The following is a 24,178-nucleotide window of genomic DNA, read 5'->3' as shown; positions in this document are numbered from 1 at the left end:
TTCTGACAGTTTAGATAATGAAAACGAGAACAATTACAATACCAGTGCTAGCATGACTCAGATTTCTTCAAAAAGAGGGCTAAATATCCGTATTATTTTAATCGAAGGAGAAAATATACATATAACTGGACTTGGGAGGGAAGTGATGTAACGGGAATACTGGAAATAATTTGGGAATGAGCAGGAAGGAGAAGAAGATATGAAAGCACATATGAAATCTAAACCTCACAAGTTTAGAGTTAGATAGGCTAATTAAGATTTTTTCATCTCCCAAAAAGATGATTCTCAATTAAAAAATAACAGCCACTGAATTAATGTGGGCATTGTTTGCAAATGAACACACACTATTGTTTCATTTCCTATATTGCCCTATGAAAGTGAGTAAAGTTACATTTCTTGACTCAGATGTATCAACTAAAATGTTTTATGGGTAAACAAAAGGAGATATTTCAAAACAGATATGTTGACCCCCTACAGTGTATAGCTGATTCTGTCAGATTATATCAACAATCATACTTTCTATAGTATATCAAATGATAAGCTGAATCTTGGCAAAAAATATTTTTTTAAAAACCTGCTATCTTTTGCTCATACATACTTCTACTTGAATAATGCAGTTTGAAATTGTTTTCTTGATTTTTATGAAGATTTTAATAAAAATCACTAAACGTAAAAAAAAAAAGATTGTTGATAACTTGTCCAAATGCAATCTGAACTTTGCTTAGAAATCTGCATATTTGACCAACAGGGCAAATGTAAACTTTTGCAAGCTTCATTCAGTCTGTAAACAGTTTATCAAATAAAATGGAAAGATCTTACCTGATAAATGCCCTGCATACCTTGTACACAATACTGTTAAAAACAAATGTTATTGGCTTTCTATGATATTGAAGATTTATAATGAAAAAATTTTTATTACTTTTGTATTTCCTCAAAATGTGTAAAAGCAGTTAATGATTTTCTACTTTATTGAAATAAAAGGAGATAGACTTTCATGTGTCTGCAAGATGACTCTCTTTGACTTCCTTGATATTAAAATGTTGGCCTATTGTAAAATAATATTTCAAAGTTTGAGAAAAAAATGTTCTCCAATTTCTCAATATCTTTACTCATATTGTAACTTATTTGGAATCCAACTCTGATTTTAAAGTTCATATTCTCTCTTTGTATTAAAACTGCTTTCCCAGAGAGATTTAAATGATGATGAAATCCAATGTGCTTCTAAGTGATTAAAAATGATGAACATTTAAGACATTAATAGTCAATATTATGATTTATACCAAAAGACCTGATTGGCAAACAGTTCATTTATCAAAACAAGGCTATAGATAGAAAGTGGATGACATGATTGTCAGTGTTTCAGATTTTAGCAATTCTAATAGCTATGTAGTTGAACTATCTCATTGTTATTTTAACTCGCAGTTCCCTGATGAAATATGATGTTTTATATTCTTATTTTCCATCTGTATGTATTTTTTGGTGAGGTTCAGATATTTAATGTATTTTATAATTGGGTTAATAATTGTTGAATTTTAAGGGTTCTTTATATATTTTAGATACAAATCCTTTGTCATCTGTATGGTTAGCAAACATTTTCCCTTAGTCTGTAACTTATTTCATTCTCTTAACAGTGTCTTTTCACAGAGCAGAAGTTGTAAATTTTAATAAAGTTCTGCTTAGTTTTTTTTCATGACTTATGTTATTGTAGTATATTTAAAAATTGATCCTCAAACTCAAGATAACTTGACTATGTTTTTGTAGGCTTAATTCTGGTATCTCCAGTACATTTCATTGATTAGTTTGTCTCTCCTTTCACCAATATAACATTGTCTTGATTACTGTCACTTTATAGTTTGTGATGTCAGGTAGCATCAGTTCTCCAGTTTTTTCCTTCATCTTTAATATGGTGTTAGCTATTCTGAGTCTTTAGCTCCTCCTTATCCATGGTTTCACTTTGTGATTTTAGTTACCCACAATCAACCACAGTCCAAAAATATTAAATGGAAAATTCCAGAAATAAATAATTCATAAGTTATAAATTGCACACCATTCTGAATAGTATGGTGAAACCTCACACTGTCCCTTCAGGATGTAACTCATTCTTTTGTCCAGTGTATCCGCACTCTATACCATACTTGCCTATTCATAATTTAGTAGCCATCTTTGGTTATCAGACAGACTGTCCCAGTATTGCAGTGCTTGTGTTCAAGTTACCCTTATTTTACTTAATAGTGACCCCAAAGTGAAAGAGTACTATGCCTAATTAATAAATTAAACTTTATAAAAAGTATGCATGTTTGGGTAAAAAGCATAGTGTGCATAGAGTTTAGTACTACCCACAGTTTTAGCTGTCCGTTGGGATCTTGGAATGTATTCCCTGTAAATAAAGGGAAACTATATTTTTGAGTAATTTTGTTAATATTCACAAGATAACATACTAGAATTTGAACTGAGATTGTGCTGAATATATTGATCAAGTTGGGAAAACTGACATCTTAAAAATACTGAGTCTTTTTATTCATGAACACGAAATGTCTGTTTTTTCATGTAAATCTTATTTGACTTCTTTTATCAGAGTTTTTTTAGTCGTCTTCATATAGGTCTTATACATATTTTGTTAGGTTTATAACTAAATATTTAATTCGTAGGATGTTAATGTAAGTGGTATTGTGTTTTTAATGTTGATTTCCAATTGTTCATTGCTGGTATATAGTAAAAGAATTGGCTTGTGTATATAATCTTACTTTCCGCAATCTCACTATAATTGCTTATTAGTTCCAAGAGGTTTTTCTTGCTGTTGATTATTTGGAATATGCTAAATAGACACTTATGATATCTGTTAATAATGATGGTTTTATTTTTTCCTTCCAATCCGTGTATTTTAATTTCCTTTTCTTGTTTCATTGCATCAGTTAAGACTTTCAGTATGACGTTAAGAGAGGTGAAAGGGGACATTCTTGCTTCGTCCCTGATCTTAGAGAGAAAGCATCTAGTTTCTTGTCATTAATTATGATGCTCTCTGTAGGTTATGTTTTACTGTTTGCTCTAGTTGTAGATTTCAGAGGCTAAAATTTCCTCTAGTTCCCTTTTTTCTCCCTCCCCCACTATTGCCCTAGGGTTTTCTTAGAGATGCCTTAAATAGGGTCTAAACTTGCAGTTCTTTCAACATAATCTCCTGTATTACATAGATGTGATGGCAAAGTGGGGGATTAGAGAAAGCGTTCTGTAGTTTTATTATTAGGTCTCAGTATTTGAGGGTAGCCTGTGCCCCTGGGCTGTGACCTTTACAAGTGATCCTCCACTTTTCTTTTTCTCCTCTTACTTAAGTGAGACAGGAGAGCAAGAAGGAACTGGATCTGAGTATTTTCCTCTCCCTAGGTCAATTGAACGCTAATAAAACCCAAGACAAGACCCTTGTACTCTGGCAAAATTGTTGCCCTTGAGGGCAGACTTTTGTTAAGAAAAACAGAATGCTCTGGACTTACTTTATAAATGCCTGTTTTCTACTCTGCCTATTCCAGAAGCATGAGAGGATTCTTCTCTGATCTTCATCCTGAGAACCTAGTGGGGCTCTTGCATGTGAAACTCACAAAAGTGTGGGGATGATCCTCCCCAGAATGGGACCCTTGAAGCTTTTATCTCCTAAGTTTGGCGTTAGTGATGGCTCCGGTGGTGAAATTCTGCTCTTGGGCTCTGTTCCTGGTGAACTGTGATCTCTTTATTTACCTGACTCTCCTATCAAAGTTTTGAACAGTGGCTTGACCTGTGATCTCAATTCTTTGAAGGATCCAAGAAGAGTTGATTTTCAGTTTGTTTAGCCCTTTCCTCACTGTAAAAGTGGGAGTCACAACCTGCAAACTCTTATGTTGTACCAGAAACCAGAAGTCTCCAGATGACATTATTAAAAAGCTGAAAAGTAATCCCTATGAATTGCAAAAGCCTGCTGTTGTTAGTAAGTAAAATACTAAATGCTTTATTGCCCATTGCTTTTGTTGAGAGGATATTTAGTTTGATGTTATCTTAATGGACTTACACCAGGTATGAATGTAATGCGGCTTTGATAAGAGAAAAGCTCAAGTCAAAGTGAATTTTAAATTTGACTATATTCAGTTTTGTTACTACACAAAAGAAAAAAAAGAATATACTAACGGCTATACGCAGATCAGAGAAGTGTTAGTGGAAAAAGAGACAGAGTAAAGACATCCTTTCACATTACAGGACAGGAAAAAGGTGTTATTGTTTTTATTTTTTATTAAAGATAATATCTATTAATTACTCTGATTGCATTTATATTCACCTTTTAAATGTTTTAAATTTATGTATGCTAAGAAGATAGCCTATAAAATATAAATATCCAATGTAGAATTTTCTAAAAGTTAAATTGCTATTTATATATATAAGAGGACAGAAAGGAACATTATGAAAATAGTTATATTTTCCACACATTATTTAATTAGCCTAACTATTACTACTAATTGTCACTGTTACTTTATCCTATTAGTGTTTTGTTTAAATGCTGAAATAATAGCATTTATGTAACAGAACATTAAATAACAGAATAATACATAATTTCAAACAAATATACTGTTTTTTACATTTGTATGTTAACGTAATAACAGTGTTCAATTATATAATATACACTATATTACAATATTTTAGGCCTGATATTGCTATATTCTGGGCTGGCTCTCTAAAATTTGTTCACCCTATATGACCTTCACTCTAAGAAGTATCAGCTTTCTTAAGGCAACTTGGAGCAGGAGGCAACAGGCTAAGGACCAGTGAAGGAAGCACATCATAGTATGCCCTACAAGTCTAGGCCAAGAGCCTATCCAAGTCCATAAAGTATATATCAAAGTCATTAGATTTTAATGTAATTTAAAAATAGATAAAAAATCCTATTAAATATTGTTAGCTTTCTTCAGTACTTCAGGGAATAGAGAGAAGGGGCTCTACATATGCTTGGAAAATGGTGGTAAAGAGAAGAATATATGCTCTACATACCAGCAGAGGCCCAAGATGAAAATCAGGAGGAGGCATTTATCATCTCTGAGTCTCAGAGGGAAGGATAAAAACAGATTACTGAGGACAGGTTGGTGTTGACCAGGAGGCCAATCATATATGAGACACAGAATCTAGAGCATCACCGAACCAGAAGAACACAGAAGGGCTTCTCTATAGAAAGGGTGGCAGCCACAATTGTTCAAGAATGACCTGTCAGAACATGTGTGGTCTTTATAAACTCCTAGAACTAATGGAAGGAGTAAGAAGCTTGAAGAACTTGTATGGGTGGGAGTAGGGTATAAAGAAAGAGAATAGGTTGCTATAAAGTTGGGAGCTGCAAGCCAGCAAAAACATGATATCCTTATTAATATGACCTTATTTGCACAGAGAAGGATGAGCTTGGTGACATTTAGGTATCCGTATCTATAAGGTTAATCCTTATTAGTTATATGATTCAGATCCTTATATTAGACATATGTTACTTGTTCCTGCTCAGCTTTCTTTTCCTCCTTGGAAACAAATATCTTAATTTTCCTATCCATGTGGTTTGAGTGAGACTGACCCTACCCTAGCCCCAGAGTTAAGCATCTGTCCTGGTGCTAGCCAATCAGGATATTCAGTATTCAGTCATAGATATTGAATCACAGAAACTCACTCAATTCATAAGAGGAAAATACAGCCGCATGTATTTGCTAGAATTGTTAGGAAAAATAAGGTCTCTGTATATTTATATTCCCAGTTATACAGATGATGTAAACATGAAGCTATGTATAGAGACGCAAAGACAAAATACAAGAATGCAGAACCTAGAGGTAAAGAAGAAAAAAGGGAGAGAGCAAGAGCAATAGATGGGGGTGGGTAGGGTCTCAGCAATAATAAAATCAAAAGTTTCCAATCTTTGGACTTTCATCCACAGATTCCTTACTTGGATCCGTTTAAGTTTTATTTATTTAAGATTCACCTAATTTAGCTTTCACTTGAATCTGTAAGTCTTGTACCACAACCCTCTATATTTACTTCGAAAAATCAAGGACTGATATAGATTAAAGTCTTGCCATGTTTTTTTGTATTTCTTTAAATTTATTATGTTTCCAACAGTTTTTGTCTTATATATTTTATTACAAGCTGCCTAAAGGTTTATGGTCATGCTGTCTTCCAAAAAATTTCTTGTTATGTGTCCTTTGATTTATTTAACCTGGAACTCTAGTTTATTTAATATTACTATGAATCCCAATTCCTTTTGTTTACATTTGAATGTTATAATTTTGCCCATCCTTTTTGTATCTCGACCTTGTTAAATCCATTTTTTTGAATCTATTATACACAGCCCGAGATTGAGTTTTGTTTTATAATGCAAACTGAGATTGCGTGTGTATCTGTTTGTAGATTACATTGTTTCATTTTCAATTATTTCATGACCTCTTTATTGTCTCATTTTTGTCATTTTGTTCTATTTCCTGGCTTCCACTTGATCAGAATATAAATTATTTTTTATAATGCTGAATTCTAACTGCTAATATTTTAAGAATTTTTGCATCTGTATTCAGGAGGGATATTTGTCGGTAGTTTTCTTTTTTTGTACTGTGTCTACTTTTTGTATGAGGGTAACACTAACTTTACAATATGAATTGATAATTATTCCTTCATTTCAAGTTTCTGAAAGAGATTGAGAAAAATTTTTGTTAATTCTTTAAACATTTGGTAGAATTCTCCAATGAAGCCATCTGAACTTGGAGATTTCCTTTTTGGAAATTTATTAATTACAAATATAATTTCCTTACTAGTATTAGGATACTTCAAGTTATCTACTGAATATTGTGAGTTGTACTCATTTTTGATTATTGAGAAACTGACTCATTTTATTTACATTGTCAAATTTATAGTGTAGAGTTGTTTGTAGTGTTCCTTTCTTATCCTTTTTATTTCTGCATGGTCTGTATTGTTATTTCTTGTTTCATTCCTAATATTGATAATTTCTGGGTTTTTTCTTTTCCAGTCTTGCTAGGAGTTTGACAATTTTATTGACATTTCAAAGAACCAGGCTTTGTTCCACTGGTTTTTCTCTATTGTTTTTCTACTTTCAATTTCATTGGTTTCTACAGTTATCTTTATTATTTCCTTCCTTCAGCTCCCTTTGGAATTATTTTTCTCTTCTTTTTCTAGTTCTTTAAGGCCTGACCTTAGATTACTAATGTGAGATTTCTCTTTTAATGTATGTATTTAATACTAGAAATTTCCCTCTCAGCACTACTATAGTTAGGTCCACATTTTCCGTTACATTTTCATTTTTATTCAAGTTCAGTGCATTTTTTTAAGTTTCTTTAAGACTTTCTTCTTGAGTCAGGGGTTATCGAGAAGTGTCTTGTTTAGTTTCCATGAGTTTGGAGAATTTCTAGCTACATTTCTGTTATTTTCTGGGTTAACAATGTTAGGTATATTACTCAGATCCTTGTTGTACACATATGCTGTTTGTTCCTGCCTAGTTTCCTTTTCCTCTTTGGAAACTAATACCTTAACTTCCCTATGTAATCCTCCTATCCAATGTGTGTGAGAGATGTAATTTTTATGGTTTTAAGTCTTTTAAGTTTTTTGAGATTTATTTGTTGCTGCAGGATATGGGAACCCTCTCATAAGCTGCTCATTGTACAACTACTTTTTTGGTACAACAGTTTGGCAGTGTATTAGGGTTCTCTAGAGGGACAGAACTAATAGGATAGATGTATATATGAAGGGAAGTTTATTAAGGAGTATCAATTCACACAATCACAAGGTGAAGTCCCACAATAGGTCATCTGCAAGCTCAGGAGCAAGGAAGCCAGTCTGAGTCCCAAAACCTCAAAAGTAGGGAAGTTGACAGTGCAGCCTTCAGTCTGTGGCCAAAGGCCTGAGAGCCACTGGCAAACCACTGATGTAAGTCCAAGAGTCCAAAAGCTGAAGAATTTGGAGTCTGATGTTTCAGTGCAGGAAGCATCCAGCATGGGAGAAAGGTGAAGGCCAGAAGACTCAGCAAGTCTGCTCTTTACATCTTCTGCCTGCTTTATCCTAGCCAAGCTGGCAGATGATTAGATGGTACACACCCAGATTGAGGGTGGGTCGGCCTCTCCCAGTCCACTGACTCAAATGTTAATCTCCTTTGACAGCATTCTCACAGACACAGCCAGGAATGATACTTTGCATCCCTCAATCCAATCAAGCTGACACTCAATATTAACCATCACAGGAAGTTTCTTAAAATATATATATATATATATATATATCTACCATATGACCCAGACATTTCACTCCTAGGTATTTAACCAAGAGAAATGACCCCACATGTCTATACACTGATCTGTTTACAAATGTTCATGCTAGCTTTATTTGTAGCCCAAAACTGGAAGCAACCCAAATATCCATCAACAGGTCAATGAATAACAAATTGTGGTATGCTAATACAATGGAATACTACTGAGAAATAAAATGAATGACTTATTGATACATGCAACAATATAGTTAAATCTTGAAATAGTTACTCTTAGTGAAAGAAGCCAGACAAAACAAAATTACATACTGCATGGTTCTGTTCAAATATAATTTTGGAAAATAATTTATAGTGACAGCATGATAGAAGTGGTCATATGAAAATGTGTGGGGTATATGAAAAAAGGGAAGAGGGTGAGTTAACATATAAAACTTTTAGGGTGATGGATATGTTTATTACCCTGACTGGGTGATTTCACTCGTGTCTGTGTGAAGAGACCAGCAAACAGGCTTTATGTGAGCAACAAGGCCGTTTATTTCACCTGGGTGCAGGCGGGCTGAGTCCAAAAAGAGAGTCAGTGAAGGGAGATAAGGGTAGGGCCATTTTATAAGATTTGGGTAGGTAAAGGAAAATTACATTCGAAGGGGTGTGGTTCTGTGGCGGGCAGGAGTGGGGGTCACAAGGTGCTCAGTAGGGGAGCTTTTGAGCCAGGATGAGCCAGGAGAAGGAATTTCACAAGATAATGTCATCAGTTAAGGCAGGAACAGGCCATTTTCACTTCTTTTGTGGTGGAATGTCATCAGTTAAGGCAGGAACCGGCCATCTGGATGTGTACGTGCAGGTCGCAGGGTATATGATGGCTTAGCTTGGGCTCAGAGGCCTGACATTCCGTCTTCTTATATTAATAAGAAAAATAAAACAAAATAGTGGTGAACTGTTGGGATGGCAAAAATTTTGGGGAGTGGCATGGAGAGAGAATGGGCGATGTTTCTCAGGGCTGTTTCCAGTGGGATTAGGGGCGGCATGGGAACCTAGAGTGGGAGAGATTAAGCTGAAGGAAGATTTCGTGGTAAGGGGTGATATTGTGGGGTTATTAGAAGAAACATTTGTCATGTAGAATTATTGGTGATGGCCTGGATATGGTTTTGTATGATTTGAAAAACTAAATGGAATAAGAGGAGAAAAACAGGTATTAAAGGACTAAGAATTGGGAGGACCTAGGACATCTAACTAGAGAGTTTCCAAGGGGTTTCAGTGTAATTACTTACTTGGTTGGCAAGTTTTTGGGCTCTATCCTTGAGATTTTTATGTTGTCATACACCAGGCCAGATTGATTTAGGTGAAAACAACACTCTTCATTTAAGAATACACAGAGTCCTCCTTTTTCAGCAGTAAGTCAAGGTCTCGGCGGTTTCGGAGGACAATTGCAGCTAAAGAGTCAACTTGGGCCTGGAGGACAGATAAAGTTTGTGATATGTCTGTGATGCCAGCAGAGAAGTCATTACAAAGGCTATGGAAGGTCATGACAGAAGTTGAAATGCCTGCTATTCCAGTACCGAGAGTAATAGTGGAGGTGGGAAGTCTTAAACTGACAAGCAAGGGAATTAGTGGAATAACTCTTTTCTGTCGTGTCAGTGTCATGAGGGGAACAGGGAGCTCTTCAATCCTACTTGCAAATTGAATTTTGAGAGCAAGGAAAACTAGTGTGCATGTGCCTGTCCAATTAGCAGGTAGACACATGTAGGTAGAGGATCTACAGAGGAAGAAGAGACCTTGTGCGAAGCAAAACTGGAGACGCAAAGTAACAAGATGAGAAGGAGTGCTGAAAGAGGTGTCTTGTACCCAGACTCCTAGGGATCCACCTAGGGCGGCAGCCATCACAGGTTGTAATGGGGACTGATGAGGTAACTGCGTAGAGGGGGAGGTTTGATTTTCATGGTGTATGAGAAAACGTTGAGGGTCTACGACCTTTCACTGTTATTTTCGGGGCTGGGTATAAGTAAACAAGAAGAGGGCTTTGGAGATGAAGAGTAAAGGAACATCAAGAAGGTGAAAGGTTACCCAGGGGAATTCCAGTGGGTCTTTGCTGAGAGATACATAAAGGAGCGGCCACAGGAATAGTAGTTTGTGTTGTGAGAGGTCCAAATATGGGGGGGAGTAGAGTTGATAAAAGGAGAATGGTTTTTTAAGTAAGTGCGGAGGAGAGCGGCAGCTTGCTAATGTGAAATGTCTGGGGAGGTTTTGCTGGACCTGTCTAGAAAGTAAATGAGTTCTTCAGGAAGGTAAAGGTGAGGGCTGTTAAAGGAAGTTCGGAGGTGCAGGGAGACAGGAGATGTTGCCTAGTTTGCATGTAAGGTGGGGAGATGTTGCCTAGTCTGCATGTAAGGTGGGGAGATGTTGCCTAGTCTGCATGTAAGGCGGGGATAGCTGTGTAGGTGCTGGAAGAAAGGGAAATGCAAAGCCAGCGGTTGGTCGCTAAGGAGGGATTAGAAACAGCTAGCAGAGAATGAGTAAGGTTGATAGCGTGGTAGAGATAGCTGGGGAGAGGTAGAGGGTGGCATAAGAATGGGAATGAGAATGAGTGAGTATAAAACTATAGAACTTCATCAGGGTGAAAGTATTGGAGGGTCCCCTGCCAGCAAACATCATCTATCCACTCTAAGAGGGAGTCAAGAGTTGCCAGACCTGGGTGGGGGCAAATCCACAAGCTTGATGTGTAGGGAAGGGAGGGGGGGGCTGAATACTCCCTGAGGAGTAGTAGAATAGCAGATGGAACACTGAGAAGTTATTTCCTTGAGGATAGATTTCCATAATGGAAAGGAAATGAGAGGTTCTAAGAGGCGGGCTGGTGGCTTGTACTATAGCATAGCCTGCCCTTGCTGGTGTGTGGCGATTAGGCCTGGTGGAACTACCATCAATAAGCCAAGTGTGTTCGGGGTGAGGAACAGGAAAGAAAGAAATATGGGGAAATGGGGTGAATGTCAGGTGGATCAGAGAGATACAGTCATAGGGTCAGGTGTGGTATCCAGAATACTGTGGGAGGCCAGATTGAAGTCTGGGCCAAGAACAATGGTAATTGTGGGAGACTCAACAAAGAGTGAGTATAGCTGAAGGAGCTGGGGAGCAGAAAGTATATGCATCAGGTGTGAGAAAGCAAATAGATTTTGGAAGTTATGAGAACTGTAGAGAGTGAGTTGAGCATAGTTTGTGATTTTAAGGGCCTCTAAAAATATTAGGGTGGCGGCAGCCGCTGCATGCAGACATGAGGGCTAGGTTAAAACAGTAAGGTCAAGTTGTTTGGACAGAAAGGCTACAGGGTGCAGTCCTTGCTTTTGTGTAAGAATTCTGACCACACTAACCATGCCTAGGAAGGAAAGGAGCTGTTGTTTTGTAGAAGGTGTTGAGGTTTGAGAGATCAGTCGGACATGATTGGCAGGGAGAGCACCTGTGTTTTTATGATAATTATGCCGAAATAGGTAACAGATGAGGAAGAAATTTGGGCTTGACTGAAATAATGGGAGCTGTCTGTGAAGCCTTGTGGCAGTACAGCCTAGGTAATTTGCTGAGCCTAATGGGTGTCAGGGACAGTCTAAGTGAAAGTGAAGAAAGGCTGGGATGAAGTGTGCAAAGGAATAGTAAAGAAAGCATGTTTGAGATCCAGAACAGAATAATGGGTTGTGGAGGGAGATATTGAGGATAGGGGAGTATATGGTTTTGGCACCACGGGGTGGATAGGCAAAACAATTTGGTTGATAAGGCGCAGATCCTGAACTAACTTGTAAGGCTTGTCTGGAGACAATTGTAAGGAGAGATTATAGGCTTTAAAAGCCATGCTGTAGCAGGCGAGTGATAACAGGCTTTAATCTTTTTAAAGCGTGCTGCAGGATGGGGTATTGGAGTTGAGCGGGGTAAGGGTGATTAGGTTTTAATGAGACGGTAAGGGGTGCATGATTGGTCGCCAAGGAGGGAGTAGAGGTATCTTATACTTGTGGGCTAAGGTGGGGTGATACAAGGGGAGGATGTGAAGGAGGCTTTGAACTGGGGGAAAAGGTGGCAATAAGGCATGGCTGTAGCCCAGGAATAGTCAGGGAAGCAGATAATTTAGTTAAAATATCTCGGCCTAATAAGGGAACTGGGCAGGTGGGGATAACTCAAAGGATTGCTTAAAAGAGTACTGTCTAAGTTGGCACCAGAGATGGGGAGTCTTAAGAGGTTTAGAAGCCAGGCCGTCAATACCCACAACAGTTATGGAGGCAAGGGAAACAGGCCCTTGAAAAGAAGGTAATGTGGAGTGGGTAGCCTCCGTATTGATTAAGAGGGGGACGGACTTACCTTCCACTGTGAGAGTTACCCAGAACACCTGTGATGGTCCTGTAGGCTTCCGAGGCGATCGGGCAGCGTCAGTCTTCAGCTGCTAAGGCAAGAAGATCTGGGAAGGAGTCAGTCAGAGAGCCTTGGGCCAGAGTTCCAGGGGCTCTGGGAGTGGCTGTCAGGTGAGTTGAACAGTCCGATTTTCAGTGGGGTCCTGCACAGATGGGACATGGCTTAGGTGGAATCCTGGGCTGTGGGCATTCCTTGGCCTGGTGGCCAGATTTCTGGCACTTGTAGCAAGCTCCTGGGGGAGGAGGTTCTGGAGGAATGCCTGGCCGCTGTGGTTCAGGCATTTGGAAGTTCTTCCATGTGTGCATGTGGCTGGGGTTTGTCTCACAGTGGAGGCAAGGAATTGCAACTTTTTTCTATTATTGTACACCTTGAAGGCGAGGTTAATTAAGTCCTGTTGTGGAGTTTGAGGGCCCGGATTTAATTTTTGGAGCTTTATTTAATGTCGGGAGCAGATTGGGTAATAAAATGCATATTGAGAATAAGATGGCCTTCTGACCTTTCAGGGTCTAGGGCTGTAAAGCATCTCAGGGTTGCTGCCAAACGAGCCATGAACTGGGCAGTGTTTTTATATTCGATGAAAAAGAGCCCAAATGCTACCCGATTTGGGGAGAGGTCAGATAAAGAAAAAGGAGCATTAACCTTGACTATGCCTTTAGCTCCAGCCACCTTTTTAAGGGAACAAAGAGCAGGACGACAGGGGATTGATCTCCCAAGGGAGGTCCGCCCCCCCCATCCTAGTCACGGCACCAAATTTCACTCGCGGCCGTGTGAAGAGACCAACAAACAGGCTTTGTGTCAGCAACAAGGCTGTTTATTTCACCTGGGTGCAGGCGGGCTGCGTCTGAAAAGAGAGTCAGCAAAGGGAGATAAGGGTAGGCCATTTTATAAGATTTGGGTAGGTAAAGAAAAATTACATTCGAAGGGGGGTTGTTCTCTGGGGGGCAGGAATGGGGGTCACAAGGTGCTCAGTAGGGGAGCTTTTGAGCCAGGATGAGCCAGAAGAAGGAATTTCACAAGATAATGTCAACAGTTAAGGCAGGAACAGGCCATTTTCACTTCTTTTGTGGTGGAATGTAATCCCTAAAGGCACGAACCAGCCATCTGGATGTGTATCTACAAGTCACAGGGGATATGATGGCTTAGCTTGAGCTCAGTGGCCTGACAGGTATGGTTTTATAAATGTATACATATTCAAAACTTAGTTTATGGTACACTTTAAATATATACAGTTTATTGGAAGTCAATTATAGCCCAATAAAACTTTAAAAAACAAAAAAGTTGTCTTATAAACAGAAAGCTTTTTCTGTTTATTCCAACATAACTTTTCTCCCTCTATAGATAACCATTTTAAAATTTGATATAATTTATATAATTTGTTAAATTAGTAGCATTCCATACACAAGTTCTTCCACCCTGCTTTCTCACAGTGATACATCCTGAGTCATAGCAATACATGGATATATTCTTCATTCTTTTTCCAGTTGCATAATTATTTATTATGCAAATATACCACGGTTTATTAATTAAATATTAATCATATTATTTTTTAGTTTTTTTATTATTATGCTTTCAGTTTTAGGGTACATGTGCACAATGTGCAGGTTTGTTACATATATATACATGTGCCATGTTGGTGTGCTGCACCCATTAACTCGTCATTTAGCATTAGGTATATCTCCTAATGCTATCCCTCCCCCCTCTCCCCACCCCACAACAGTCCCCAGAGTGTGATGTTCCCCTTCCTGTGTCCATGTGTTCTCATTGTTCACTTCCCACCTATGAGTGAGAACATGCGGTGTTTGGTTTTTTGTCCTTGCGATAGTTTACTGAGAATGATGGTTTCCAGTTTCATCCATGTCCCTACAAAGGACATGAACTCATCATTTTTTATGGCTGCATAGTATTCCATGGTGTATGTGTGCCACATTTTCTTAATCGAGTCTATCGTTGTTGGACATTTGGGTTGGTTCCAAGTCTTTGCTATTGTGAATAGTGCCACAATAAACATACGTGTGCATGTGTCTTTATAGCAGCATGATTTATGGTCCTTTGGGTATATACCCAGCGATGGGATGGCTGGATCAAATGGTATTTCTAGTTCTAGGTCCCTGAGGAATTGCCACAGTGACTTCCACAATGGTTGAACTAGTTTACAGTCCCACCAACAATGTAAAAGTGTTCCTATTTCTCCACATCCTCTCCAGCACCTGTTGTTTCCTGACATTTTAATGATGGCCATTCTAACTGGTGTGAGATGGTATCTCACTGTGGTTTTGATTTGCATTTCTCTGATAGCCAGTGAAGATGAGGATTTTTTCATGTGTTTTTTGGCTGCATCAGTGTCTTCCTTTGAGAAGTCTTTGTTCATGTCCTTTGCCCACTTTTTGATGGGGTTGTTTGTTTTTTTCTTGTAAATTTGTTTGAGTTCATTGTAGATTCTGGATATTAGCCCTTTGTCAGATGAGTAGATTGCAAAAATTTCTCCCATTCTGTAGGTTGCCTGTTCACTCTGATGGTAGTTTCTTTTGCTGTGCAGAAGCTCTTTAGATTAATTAGATCACATTTGACAATTTTGGCTTTTGTTGCCATTGCTTTTGGTGATTTAGATATGAAGTCCTTGCCCATGCCTATGTCCTCAATGGTATTGCCTAGGTTTTCTTCTAGGGTTTTTATGGTTTTAGGTCTAACATGTAAGTCGTTAATCCATCTTGAATTAATTTTTGTATAAAGTGTAAGGAAGGGATCCAGTTTCAACTTTCTGCATATGGCTAGCCAGTTTTCCCAGCACCATTTAATAAATAGGGAATCCTTTCCCCATTTCTTGTTTTTGTCAGGTTTTTCAAAGATCAGATAGTTGTAGATATGTGGCATTATTTCTGAGGTCTCTGTTCTGTTCCATTGATCTATACCTCTGTTGTGGTACCAGTACCATGCTGTTTTGGTTACTGTAGCCTTATAGTATAGTTTGAAGTCAGGTAGCATGATGCCTCCAGCTTTGTTCTTTTGGCTTGGATTAACTTGGCAATGCAGGCTCTTTTTTGGTTCCATATGAACTTTAAAGTAGTTTTTTCCAATTCTGTGAAGAAAGTCATTGGTAGCTTGATGGGGATGGCATTGAATCTATAAATTACCTTGGGCAGTATGGCCATTTTCAGGATATTGATTCTTCCAACCCATGAGCATGGAATGTTCTTCCATTTGTTTGTGTCCTCTTTTATTTCATTGAGCAGTGGTTTGTAGTTCTCCTTGAAGAGGTCCTTCACATCCCTTGTTAGTTGGATTGCTAGGTATTTTATTCTCTTTGAAGCAATTGTGAATGGGAGTTCACTTATGATTTGGCTCTCTGTCTGTTATTGGTGTATAAGAATGCTTGTGATTTTTGTACATTGATTTTGTATCCTGAGACTTTGCTGAAGTTGTTTATGAGCTTAAGGAGATTTTGGGCTGAGACAGTGGGGTTTTCTAGGTATACTGTCATGTCATCTGCAACAGGGGCAATTTGCCTTCCTCTTTTCCTAATTGAATACCCTTTATTTCCTTCTCCCACCTAATTGCCCTGGCCAGAACTTCCAACACTATGTTGAATAGGAGTGGTGAGAGAGGTCATCCCTGTCTCGTGCCAGTTTTCAAAGGGAATGCTTCCAGTTTTTGCCCATTCAGTGTGTTATTGGCTCTGGGTTTGTCATAGGTAGCTCTTATTATTTTGAGATACGTCCCATCAATACCTAATTTATTGAGAGTTTTTTTGTTTCATTTCGTTTTTTTTTTTTAAGTACAATTTCCATTTTTTTTCTCCAGAGAATAGTCTGTCTTCAGTCTTTAAAACTCAGCTCCTTACATGGGCTTTGGTGGGGGACGTGGGGCAGCACCCACAGGTTTAAATCGGGGTGGGGGTGTTCGGTCCTTGCGGGCTTCACGAGATCTATTCCTGACTACTTTGCTGTGAATTGCACAACTCACACAGTAATGTAGCTTCACATACAGCTTGGGAAGGACATAGGCATCGAAGATGCTCGCTTCAGAAATGTCCCTGACTGCTGCGGCCTCCACTATGTTTCTAATGACGAATTTCTTAATGGACTTGTCCTTGGGCACTCATCGGGCACAGTTAGTGCAGCGAATAGGCTGCACGTGGCCGTGGACCTTTTTGGCACGATGGTTGTTCCTTCTTTTCTTTGTCATCTTGGAGGCATGGACCAGAGAGAGCTATTGAGAGTTTTTAGCATGAAGCATTGTTGAATTTTGTCAAAGGCCTTTTCGGCATCTATTGAGATAATCATGTGGTTTTTGTCTTTGGTTCTGTTTGTATGCTGGATTACATTTATTGATTTTCCTATGTTGAACCAGTCTTGCATCCCAGGGATGAAGCCCAGTTGATCATGGTGGATAAGCTTTTTGATGTGCTGCTGGATTCGCTTTGCCAGTATTTTATTGAGGATGTTTGCATCGATGTTCGTCAAGGATATTGGTCTTTTTTGGTTGTCTCTCTGCCAAGCTTTGGTACCAGGATAACGCTGGCCTCATAAAATGTGTTAGGGAGGATTCCGTCTTCTTCTATTGATTGGAATAGTTTCAGAAGGAATGGTACCAGTTCCTCCTTGTACCTCTGGTAGAATTCAGCTGTGAACCCATCTGGTCCTAGACTCTTTTTGGTTTGCAAACTATTGATTATTGCCACAATTTCAGAGCCTGTTATTGGTATATTCAGAGATTCAACTTCTTCCTGGTTTAGTATTGGGCGGGTGTATGTGTGGAGGAATTTATCCATTTCTTGTAGATTTTCTGGTTTATTTGCGTAGAGGTGTTTGTAGTATTCTCTGATGGTAGTTTGTATTTCTGTGGAATCGGTGGTGATATCGCCTTTATCATTTTTTATTGCATCTATTTGATTCTTCTCTCTTTTCTTCTTTATTAGTCTTGCTAGTGGTCTATCAATTTTGTTGATCTTTTCAAAAAAACAAGCTCCTGGATTCATTAATTTTTTGAAGGGTTTTTTGTGTCTCTATTTCCTTCAGTTCTGCTCTGATATTAGTTATTTCTTGCCTTCTGCTAGGTTTTGAATGCGTTTGCTCTTGCTTTTCTAGTTCCTTTAATTGTGATGTTAGGGTGTCAATTTTGGATCTTTCTTGCTTTCTCTTGTGGGCATTTAGTGCTATAAATTTCCCTCTACACACTGCTTTGAAAGTGTCCCAGAGATTTTGGTATGTTGTGTCTTTGTCCTCGTTGGTTTCAAAGAACATCTCTATTTCTGCCTTCATTTCATTATGTACCCAGTAGTCATTCAGGAGCAGGTTGTTCAGTTTCCATGTAGTTGAGCAGTTTTGAGTGAATTTCTTAATCCTGAGTTCTAGTTTGATTGCACTGTGGTCTGAGAGACAGTTTGTTATAATTTCTGTTCTTTTACATTTGCTGAGGAGAGCTTTACTTCCAACTATGTGGTCAATTTTGGAATAGGTGTGGTGTGGTGCTGAAAAAAAATGTATATTCTGTTGATTTGGGGTGGAGAGTTCTGTAGATGTGTATTAGGTCTGCTTGGTGCAGAGCTGAGTTCAATTCCTGGGTATCCTTGTTAACTTTCTGTCTTGTTGATCTGTCTAATGTTGACAGTGGGGTGTTAAAATCTCCCAATATTATTGTGTGGGAGTCTAAGTTTCTTTGTAGGTCACTCAGGACTTGCTTTATGAATCTGGGTGCCCCTGTGTTGGGTGCATATATATTTAGGATAGTTAGCTCTTCTTGTTGAATTGATCCCTTTACCATTATGTAATGGCCTTCTTTGTCTCTTTTGATCTTTGTTGGTTTAAAGTCTGTTTTATCAGAGACTAGGAGTGCAACCCCTGCCTTTTTTTGCTTTCCATTTGCTTGGTAGATCTTCCTCCATCCTTTTATTTTGAGCCTATGTGTGTCTCTGCAGGTGAGATGGGTTTCCTGAATACAGCACACTGATGGGTATTGAATCTTTATCCAATTTGCCAGTCTATGTCTTTTAATTGGAGCATTTAGCCCATTTACATTTAAAGTTAATATTGTTATGTGTGAATTTGATTCTGTCATTATGATGTTAGCTGGTTATTTTGCTCATTAGTTGATGCAGTTTCTTTCTAGCCTTGATGGTCTTTACAATTTGGCATGTTTTTGCAGTGGCTGGTACCAATTATTCCTTTCCATGTTTAGTGCTTCCTTCAGGAGCTCTTGTAGGGCAGGCCTGGTGGTGACAAAATCACTCAGCATTTGCTTGTCTGTAAAGTATTTTATTTCTCCTTCACTTATGAAGCTTAGTTTGGCTGGTTATGAAATTCTGGGTTGAAAATTCTTTAAGAATGTTGAATATTGGCCCCCACTCTCTTCTGGCTTGTAAAGTTCCTGCCAAGAGATCAGCTGTTAGTCTGATGGGCTTCCCTTTGTCGGTAACCCAACCTTTCTCTCTGGCTGCCCTTAACATTTTTTCCTTCATTTCAACTTTGGTGAGTCTGACAATTATGTGTCTTGGAGTTGCTCTTCTCAAGGAGTATCTTTGTGGCGTTCTCTGTATTTCCTGAATCTGAATGTTGGCCTGCCTTGGTAGATTGGGGAAGTTCTCTTGGATAATATCCTGCGGAGTGTTTTCCAACTTGGTTCCATTCTCCCTCTCACTTTCAGGTACACCAATCAGATGTAGATTTGGTCTTTTCACATAGTCCCATATTTCTTGGAGGCTTAGTTCATTTCTTTTTATTCTTTTTTCTCTAAACTTCCCTTCTCACTTCATTTCATTCGTTTCATCTTCCATCACTGATACCCTTTCTTCCAGTTGATCGCATCAGCTCCTGAGGCTTTGGCATTCTTCATGTAGTTCTTGAGCCTTGGCTTTCAGCTCCATCAGGTCCTTTAAGCACTTCTCTGCATTGGTTATTCTAGTTATACATTTGTCTAATATTTTTTCAAAGTTTTTAACTTCTTTGCCATTGGTTTGAATTTCCTCCTGTAGCTCAGAGTAGTTTGATCGTCTGAAGCCTTCTTCTCTCAACTCGTCAAAGTCATTCTCCGTCCAGCTTTGTTCCATTGCTGGTGAGGAACTGTGTTCCTTTGGAGGAGGAGAGGTGCTCTGCTTTTTAGTTTCCAGTTTTTCTGCTCTGTGTTTTCCCTATCTCTGTGGTTTTATCTACTTTTGGTCTTTGATGATGGTGACGTACAGATGGGTTTTTGGTGTTTATGTCCTTTCTGTTTGTTAGTGTTTTCCTTCTACCAGACAGGACCCTTAGCTGCAGGTCTGTTGGAGTTTGCTAGAGGTCCACTCCAGACCCTGTTTGCCTGGGTATCAGCAGCAGTGGCTAAAGAACAGCGGATTTTCATGAACCACAAATGCTGCTGCCTGATTGTTCTTCTGGAAGTTTTGTCTCAGAGGCGTACCCGGCCGTGTGAGGTGTCAGTCTGCCCCTACTGGGGGGTGCCTCCCAGTTAGGCTGCTCAGGGGTCAGGGACCCACTTGAGGCAGTCTGCCCATTCTCAGATCTCCAGCTGTGTGCTGGGAGAACCACTACTCTCTTCAAAGCTGTCAGACAGGGACATTGAAGTCTGCAGAGGTTACTGCTGTCTTTTTGTTTGTCTGTGCCCTGCCCCCAGAGTTGGAGCCTACAAAGGCAGGCAGGCCTCCTTGAGCTGTGGTGGGCTCCACCCAGTTCAAGCTTCCTGGCTGCTTTGTTTACCTAAGCAAGCCTGGGCAATGGCAGGCGTCCCTCCCCCAGCCTTGTTGCCACCTTGCAGTTTTATCTCAGACTGCTGTGCTAGCAATCAGTGAGACTCTGTGGGCGTAGGAGCCTCCCAGCCATGTGTGGGATATAATCTCCTGGTGTGTCATTTTTTAAGCCTGTTGGAAAAGCGCAGTATTAGGGTGGGAGTGACCCAATTTTCCAGGTGCCGTCTGTCACCCCTTTGACTATGAAAGGGAACTCCCTGACCCCTCGTGCTTCCTGACTGAGGCAATGCCTCGCCCTGCTTTGGCTCGCACACAGTGCGCTGCACCTACTGTCCTGCACCCAGTGTCTCACACTCCCTAGTGAGATGAACCCGGTTCCTCAGATGGAAATGCAGAAATCACCTGTCTTCTGCGTCACTCATGCTGGGAGCTGTAGACCAGAGCTCTTCCTATTTGGCCATCTTGGCTCCACCCACCCTTTTTTAGTTATTTTTGATATTTAGATACATAAATAACATAACATAAAATAATGGTGTAATGGGTTGTCTTGATTATTATTTTTGTACTTTTGGTAGTGTACTTTTGTAATATATTCTTTGAAATGGTTTTTCTGAATGAAAGTGCAATGATTTCTGATTGGAAATGCCATATAAGTTTGCTAGAGTTGGCTAAATTCTCTTTTTTACAGGGATTGTAACATTGTATTCCCACTATCAACAAATTAAGTGCCTGTTTTCCCACATCCTGACCCATGAAGTTTATTTTCCAATGATTGGATCTTTGCCTGGGTGAAAAATGAAACATTTTATTGTAGCCATTTTGCTATGACTAGACATGTGTCAATATCTGGACAATTTGGCAAAAATAGAACACCCCTGTATTCTTGCTGTTATATGCGAAAAACTTGATACTTCATAGTAGCCTTAAATTACCAAATGATAGGTGTCATGGGCTGAATATTGCTGCCCCCCACCCCTCACCAAAATTCATATATTGAAGTCTCAGAATCTATTGAAATGCCATTAATCGTCAAAACTGAATTACTTTTGCAACAATCTAAAAGTACATCATAATGTAACTGTATTTGGAAATGGGTCTTTAAATAAGTAATTAAGGTTAAATAAGGTCATTTGGATGGTCCCTAATCCATGTGACTATATTTGGAGATAGGACCTCCTGAGAGGTGACTGAGCTAAAATGATGCCAATAGGATGGAGCCCTAATTTCATATGACTGGTGACCTTGTAAGAAGCGAAACACAGCTACTTGGGAGACCAAGGTGAGAGGATCACTTGAGCCCAGGAATTTTAGGTTACAGTGAGCTATGATCCCTCCACTGCACTCTAGCCTGGGTGACAGGAAAATACCCCACTTCTGAAAACAAAAAAAAAAGATACAAGATAAAAGAAAAAAAAAGAAAAGAAAAAAGAAACAGACCCCAAAAATATTCATGCACAAAATAAAGGCCATGCAAGGACATAGTGTCGATGAAAAGAGTCAAACCCTGTAAAGTGTTTGAAGAAATTTTTTCTGAGCCAAATATGAGTGAACATGGTCTGGAACACAGGCCTCAGGAGATCCTGAGAACATGTGCCCAAGGTGGTTGGGGCACAGCTTGGTTTTATACATTTTAGAGAATCATGAGACATCAATTAAATACATTTAAGAAATATATTGGTTTAGTCCAGAAAGGCAGGGCAATTCAAACGTGGGGTAGGGTGGGGGAGATTCCAGGCTATAGGTGAATTTAAACATTTTCTGGTTGACAATTGGTTGAGTTTGTCTAAAGATTGAAAGAAAGGGACTGAAAGAAAGGGAAAGTAAGATAAAGACTATGGAGATCAAAGTTCTTTTGCAGTTTTATAGTGGCTGCCCTTAAAGACAATAGATGACAAATGTTTCCTATTCATATCTTGGTTAATCTCCTTAGGATTGGGAGGGTCTGGAAGAAAAAGATCCAGCTATGTTAACAGAGGTTCTCTACAGATGCAAATTTCCCCCCACAAAGAATAGCCTTGGAGGGCCATTTCAAAATATGGCAAAGAAACAAGTTTTGGGGTAAAATATTTTGATTTTCTTCCTTGTCTCATAATGTTATGTCAGAGTCAGGAAAGTAAGTCACAATATATAGGGTTAAATAAAGCCCATCTGATAAGAATTAATGATTTGTAGGGCAGCACTCCCAGACCCCTTAGATAGGAATTTGGGCAAGATAAAATAATCAGACTTTAGTCCTCAATAGCAGGAAGGCAGCCATCTGCAAGCCAAGGACAGAGGCCTCAGAAGAAATCAAACCCACTTGATCTTGGACTTTTAGCCTTCCGAATTTTTGAGAAAGTATATTTTTGTTGTTTATGCCACCTAGTCTTTAATACTTCTTAAAAATGATAGCCCTAGCAAACTAATACAATGGATTTACCATGTATTAAATACTGAAGTCTTCAAGAATCTAGCCATTGCTCCATTCAAAAATTGGTAGTTACTACCAATGAGTGAGGGTCTCATAGACATAATTCAGAAAATGGAATGAAAATGTTGATATTCTAACAATGAGGCAGGAAACAAGATATTACATGCCCATCCTGCACTACTCAAAGTGTCAACTACTGCTAGCCAAAATAAGCATGGTTTCAATCATACCTTCTTCAAATCCAGTGAGTCTCAAAGTGTGGAAGAAGCATCTCTGGAGAGTTGTTAGAAATGCACATCCAAAACCCCACTCAAGGGACACTAAATAAAAAACTTTGGTGGTATGTTCCAGAAGTTTGTGTTTTAATAAATCTTCCAGGTGATCTCAATACACTTTCAGATTTGAGAGCCACTGTTTTAATCCACCTCCACCAACCACCAGATTAAACTATAGATCTAAAATTCAGAATTGCTTATGACTGCTCCTCCCTGTTCAACACAATTCAGTAAGTTGTTTGTAATCCACAAGATTATCACTAGGATTTATACTAGGAGAAGTAGTCAAATGCTTATGGGTTAGGAATTGATTTCCATAGGTTTGAATCTCAGCTCTACCATTTATTCACTCTGTGTTCATGGAAAAATTAACTTCCTCACACATAGGTGAGGCAGTGGGGTAAATAATATTTACCTCAAAAGCTTACTAAGAGGATCAAAATCAGTTGATACACATAAAATGCTTCTAACACAGCACATTGTATAGCAAGTGGCCAAGATGTATCACCTGCTATTAGTAGTATTATTACAATACCACATCTTCCTCTTCATTTGCCATATTTCATCTGATATTTTTGTTCCAGTAATACTGTGTCCAGAATTGGTGGGTTCTTGGTCTTGCTGACTTCAAGAATGAAGCCGTGGACCCTCACGGTGAGTGTCACAGTTCTCAAAGGCGGCGTGTCTGGAGTTTGTTCCTTCTGATGTTCGGATGTGTTTGAGTTTCTTCCTTCTCGTGGGTTCGTGGTCTCGCTGGCTTAGGAGTGAAGCTGCAGACCTTCACGGTGAGTGTTACAGCTCTTAAGGTGGTGCGTCTGGAGTTGTTCGTTCCTCCCAGTGGGTTCGTGGTCTCACTGGCTTCAGGAGTGAAGCTGCAGACCTTTGCGGTGATTGTTACAGCTCATAAAGGCAGTGTGGACCCAAAGAGTGAGCAGTAGCAAGATTTATTGCAAAGAACAAAAGAACAAAGCTTCCACAGTGTGGAAGGGGACCCAAGTGCATTGCCACTGCTGGCTTGGGAAGCCTGCTTTTATTCTCTTATCTGGCCCCACCCACATCCTGCTGATTGGTCCATTTTACAGAGAGCCGATTGGTCTGTTTTACAGAGAGCTGATTGGTCCGTTTTGACAGGATGCTGATTGGTGCATTTACAATCCCTGAGCTAGAAACAAAATTTCTCCACGTCCCCA

At 39.2% G+C, this 24,178-nt stretch overlaps 1 pseudogene; it reads right to left on the bottom strand.

Annotated features, from left to right (window-relative positions):
* Nucleotides 1-16,462: 16,462 nt before the first annotated feature.
* LOC116472370 (small ribosomal subunit protein eS26-like) lies at nt 16,463-16,810 on the bottom strand (annotated as a pseudogene).
* Nucleotides 16,811-24,178: the final 7,368 nt, after the last annotated feature.

The sequence above is a fragment of the Hylobates moloch genome, unplaced genomic scaffold, assembly GCF_009828535.3.
Source record: "Hylobates moloch isolate HMO894 unplaced genomic scaffold, HMol_V3 SCAFFOLD_8, whole genome shotgun sequence".
Classification (NCBI taxonomy): domain Eukaryota; kingdom Metazoa; phylum Chordata; class Mammalia; order Primates; family Hylobatidae; genus Hylobates; species Hylobates moloch.
The sequence above is the reverse complement of the archived record's forward strand: the minus strand, read 5'-3'. Positions and strand labels throughout refer to the sequence as shown.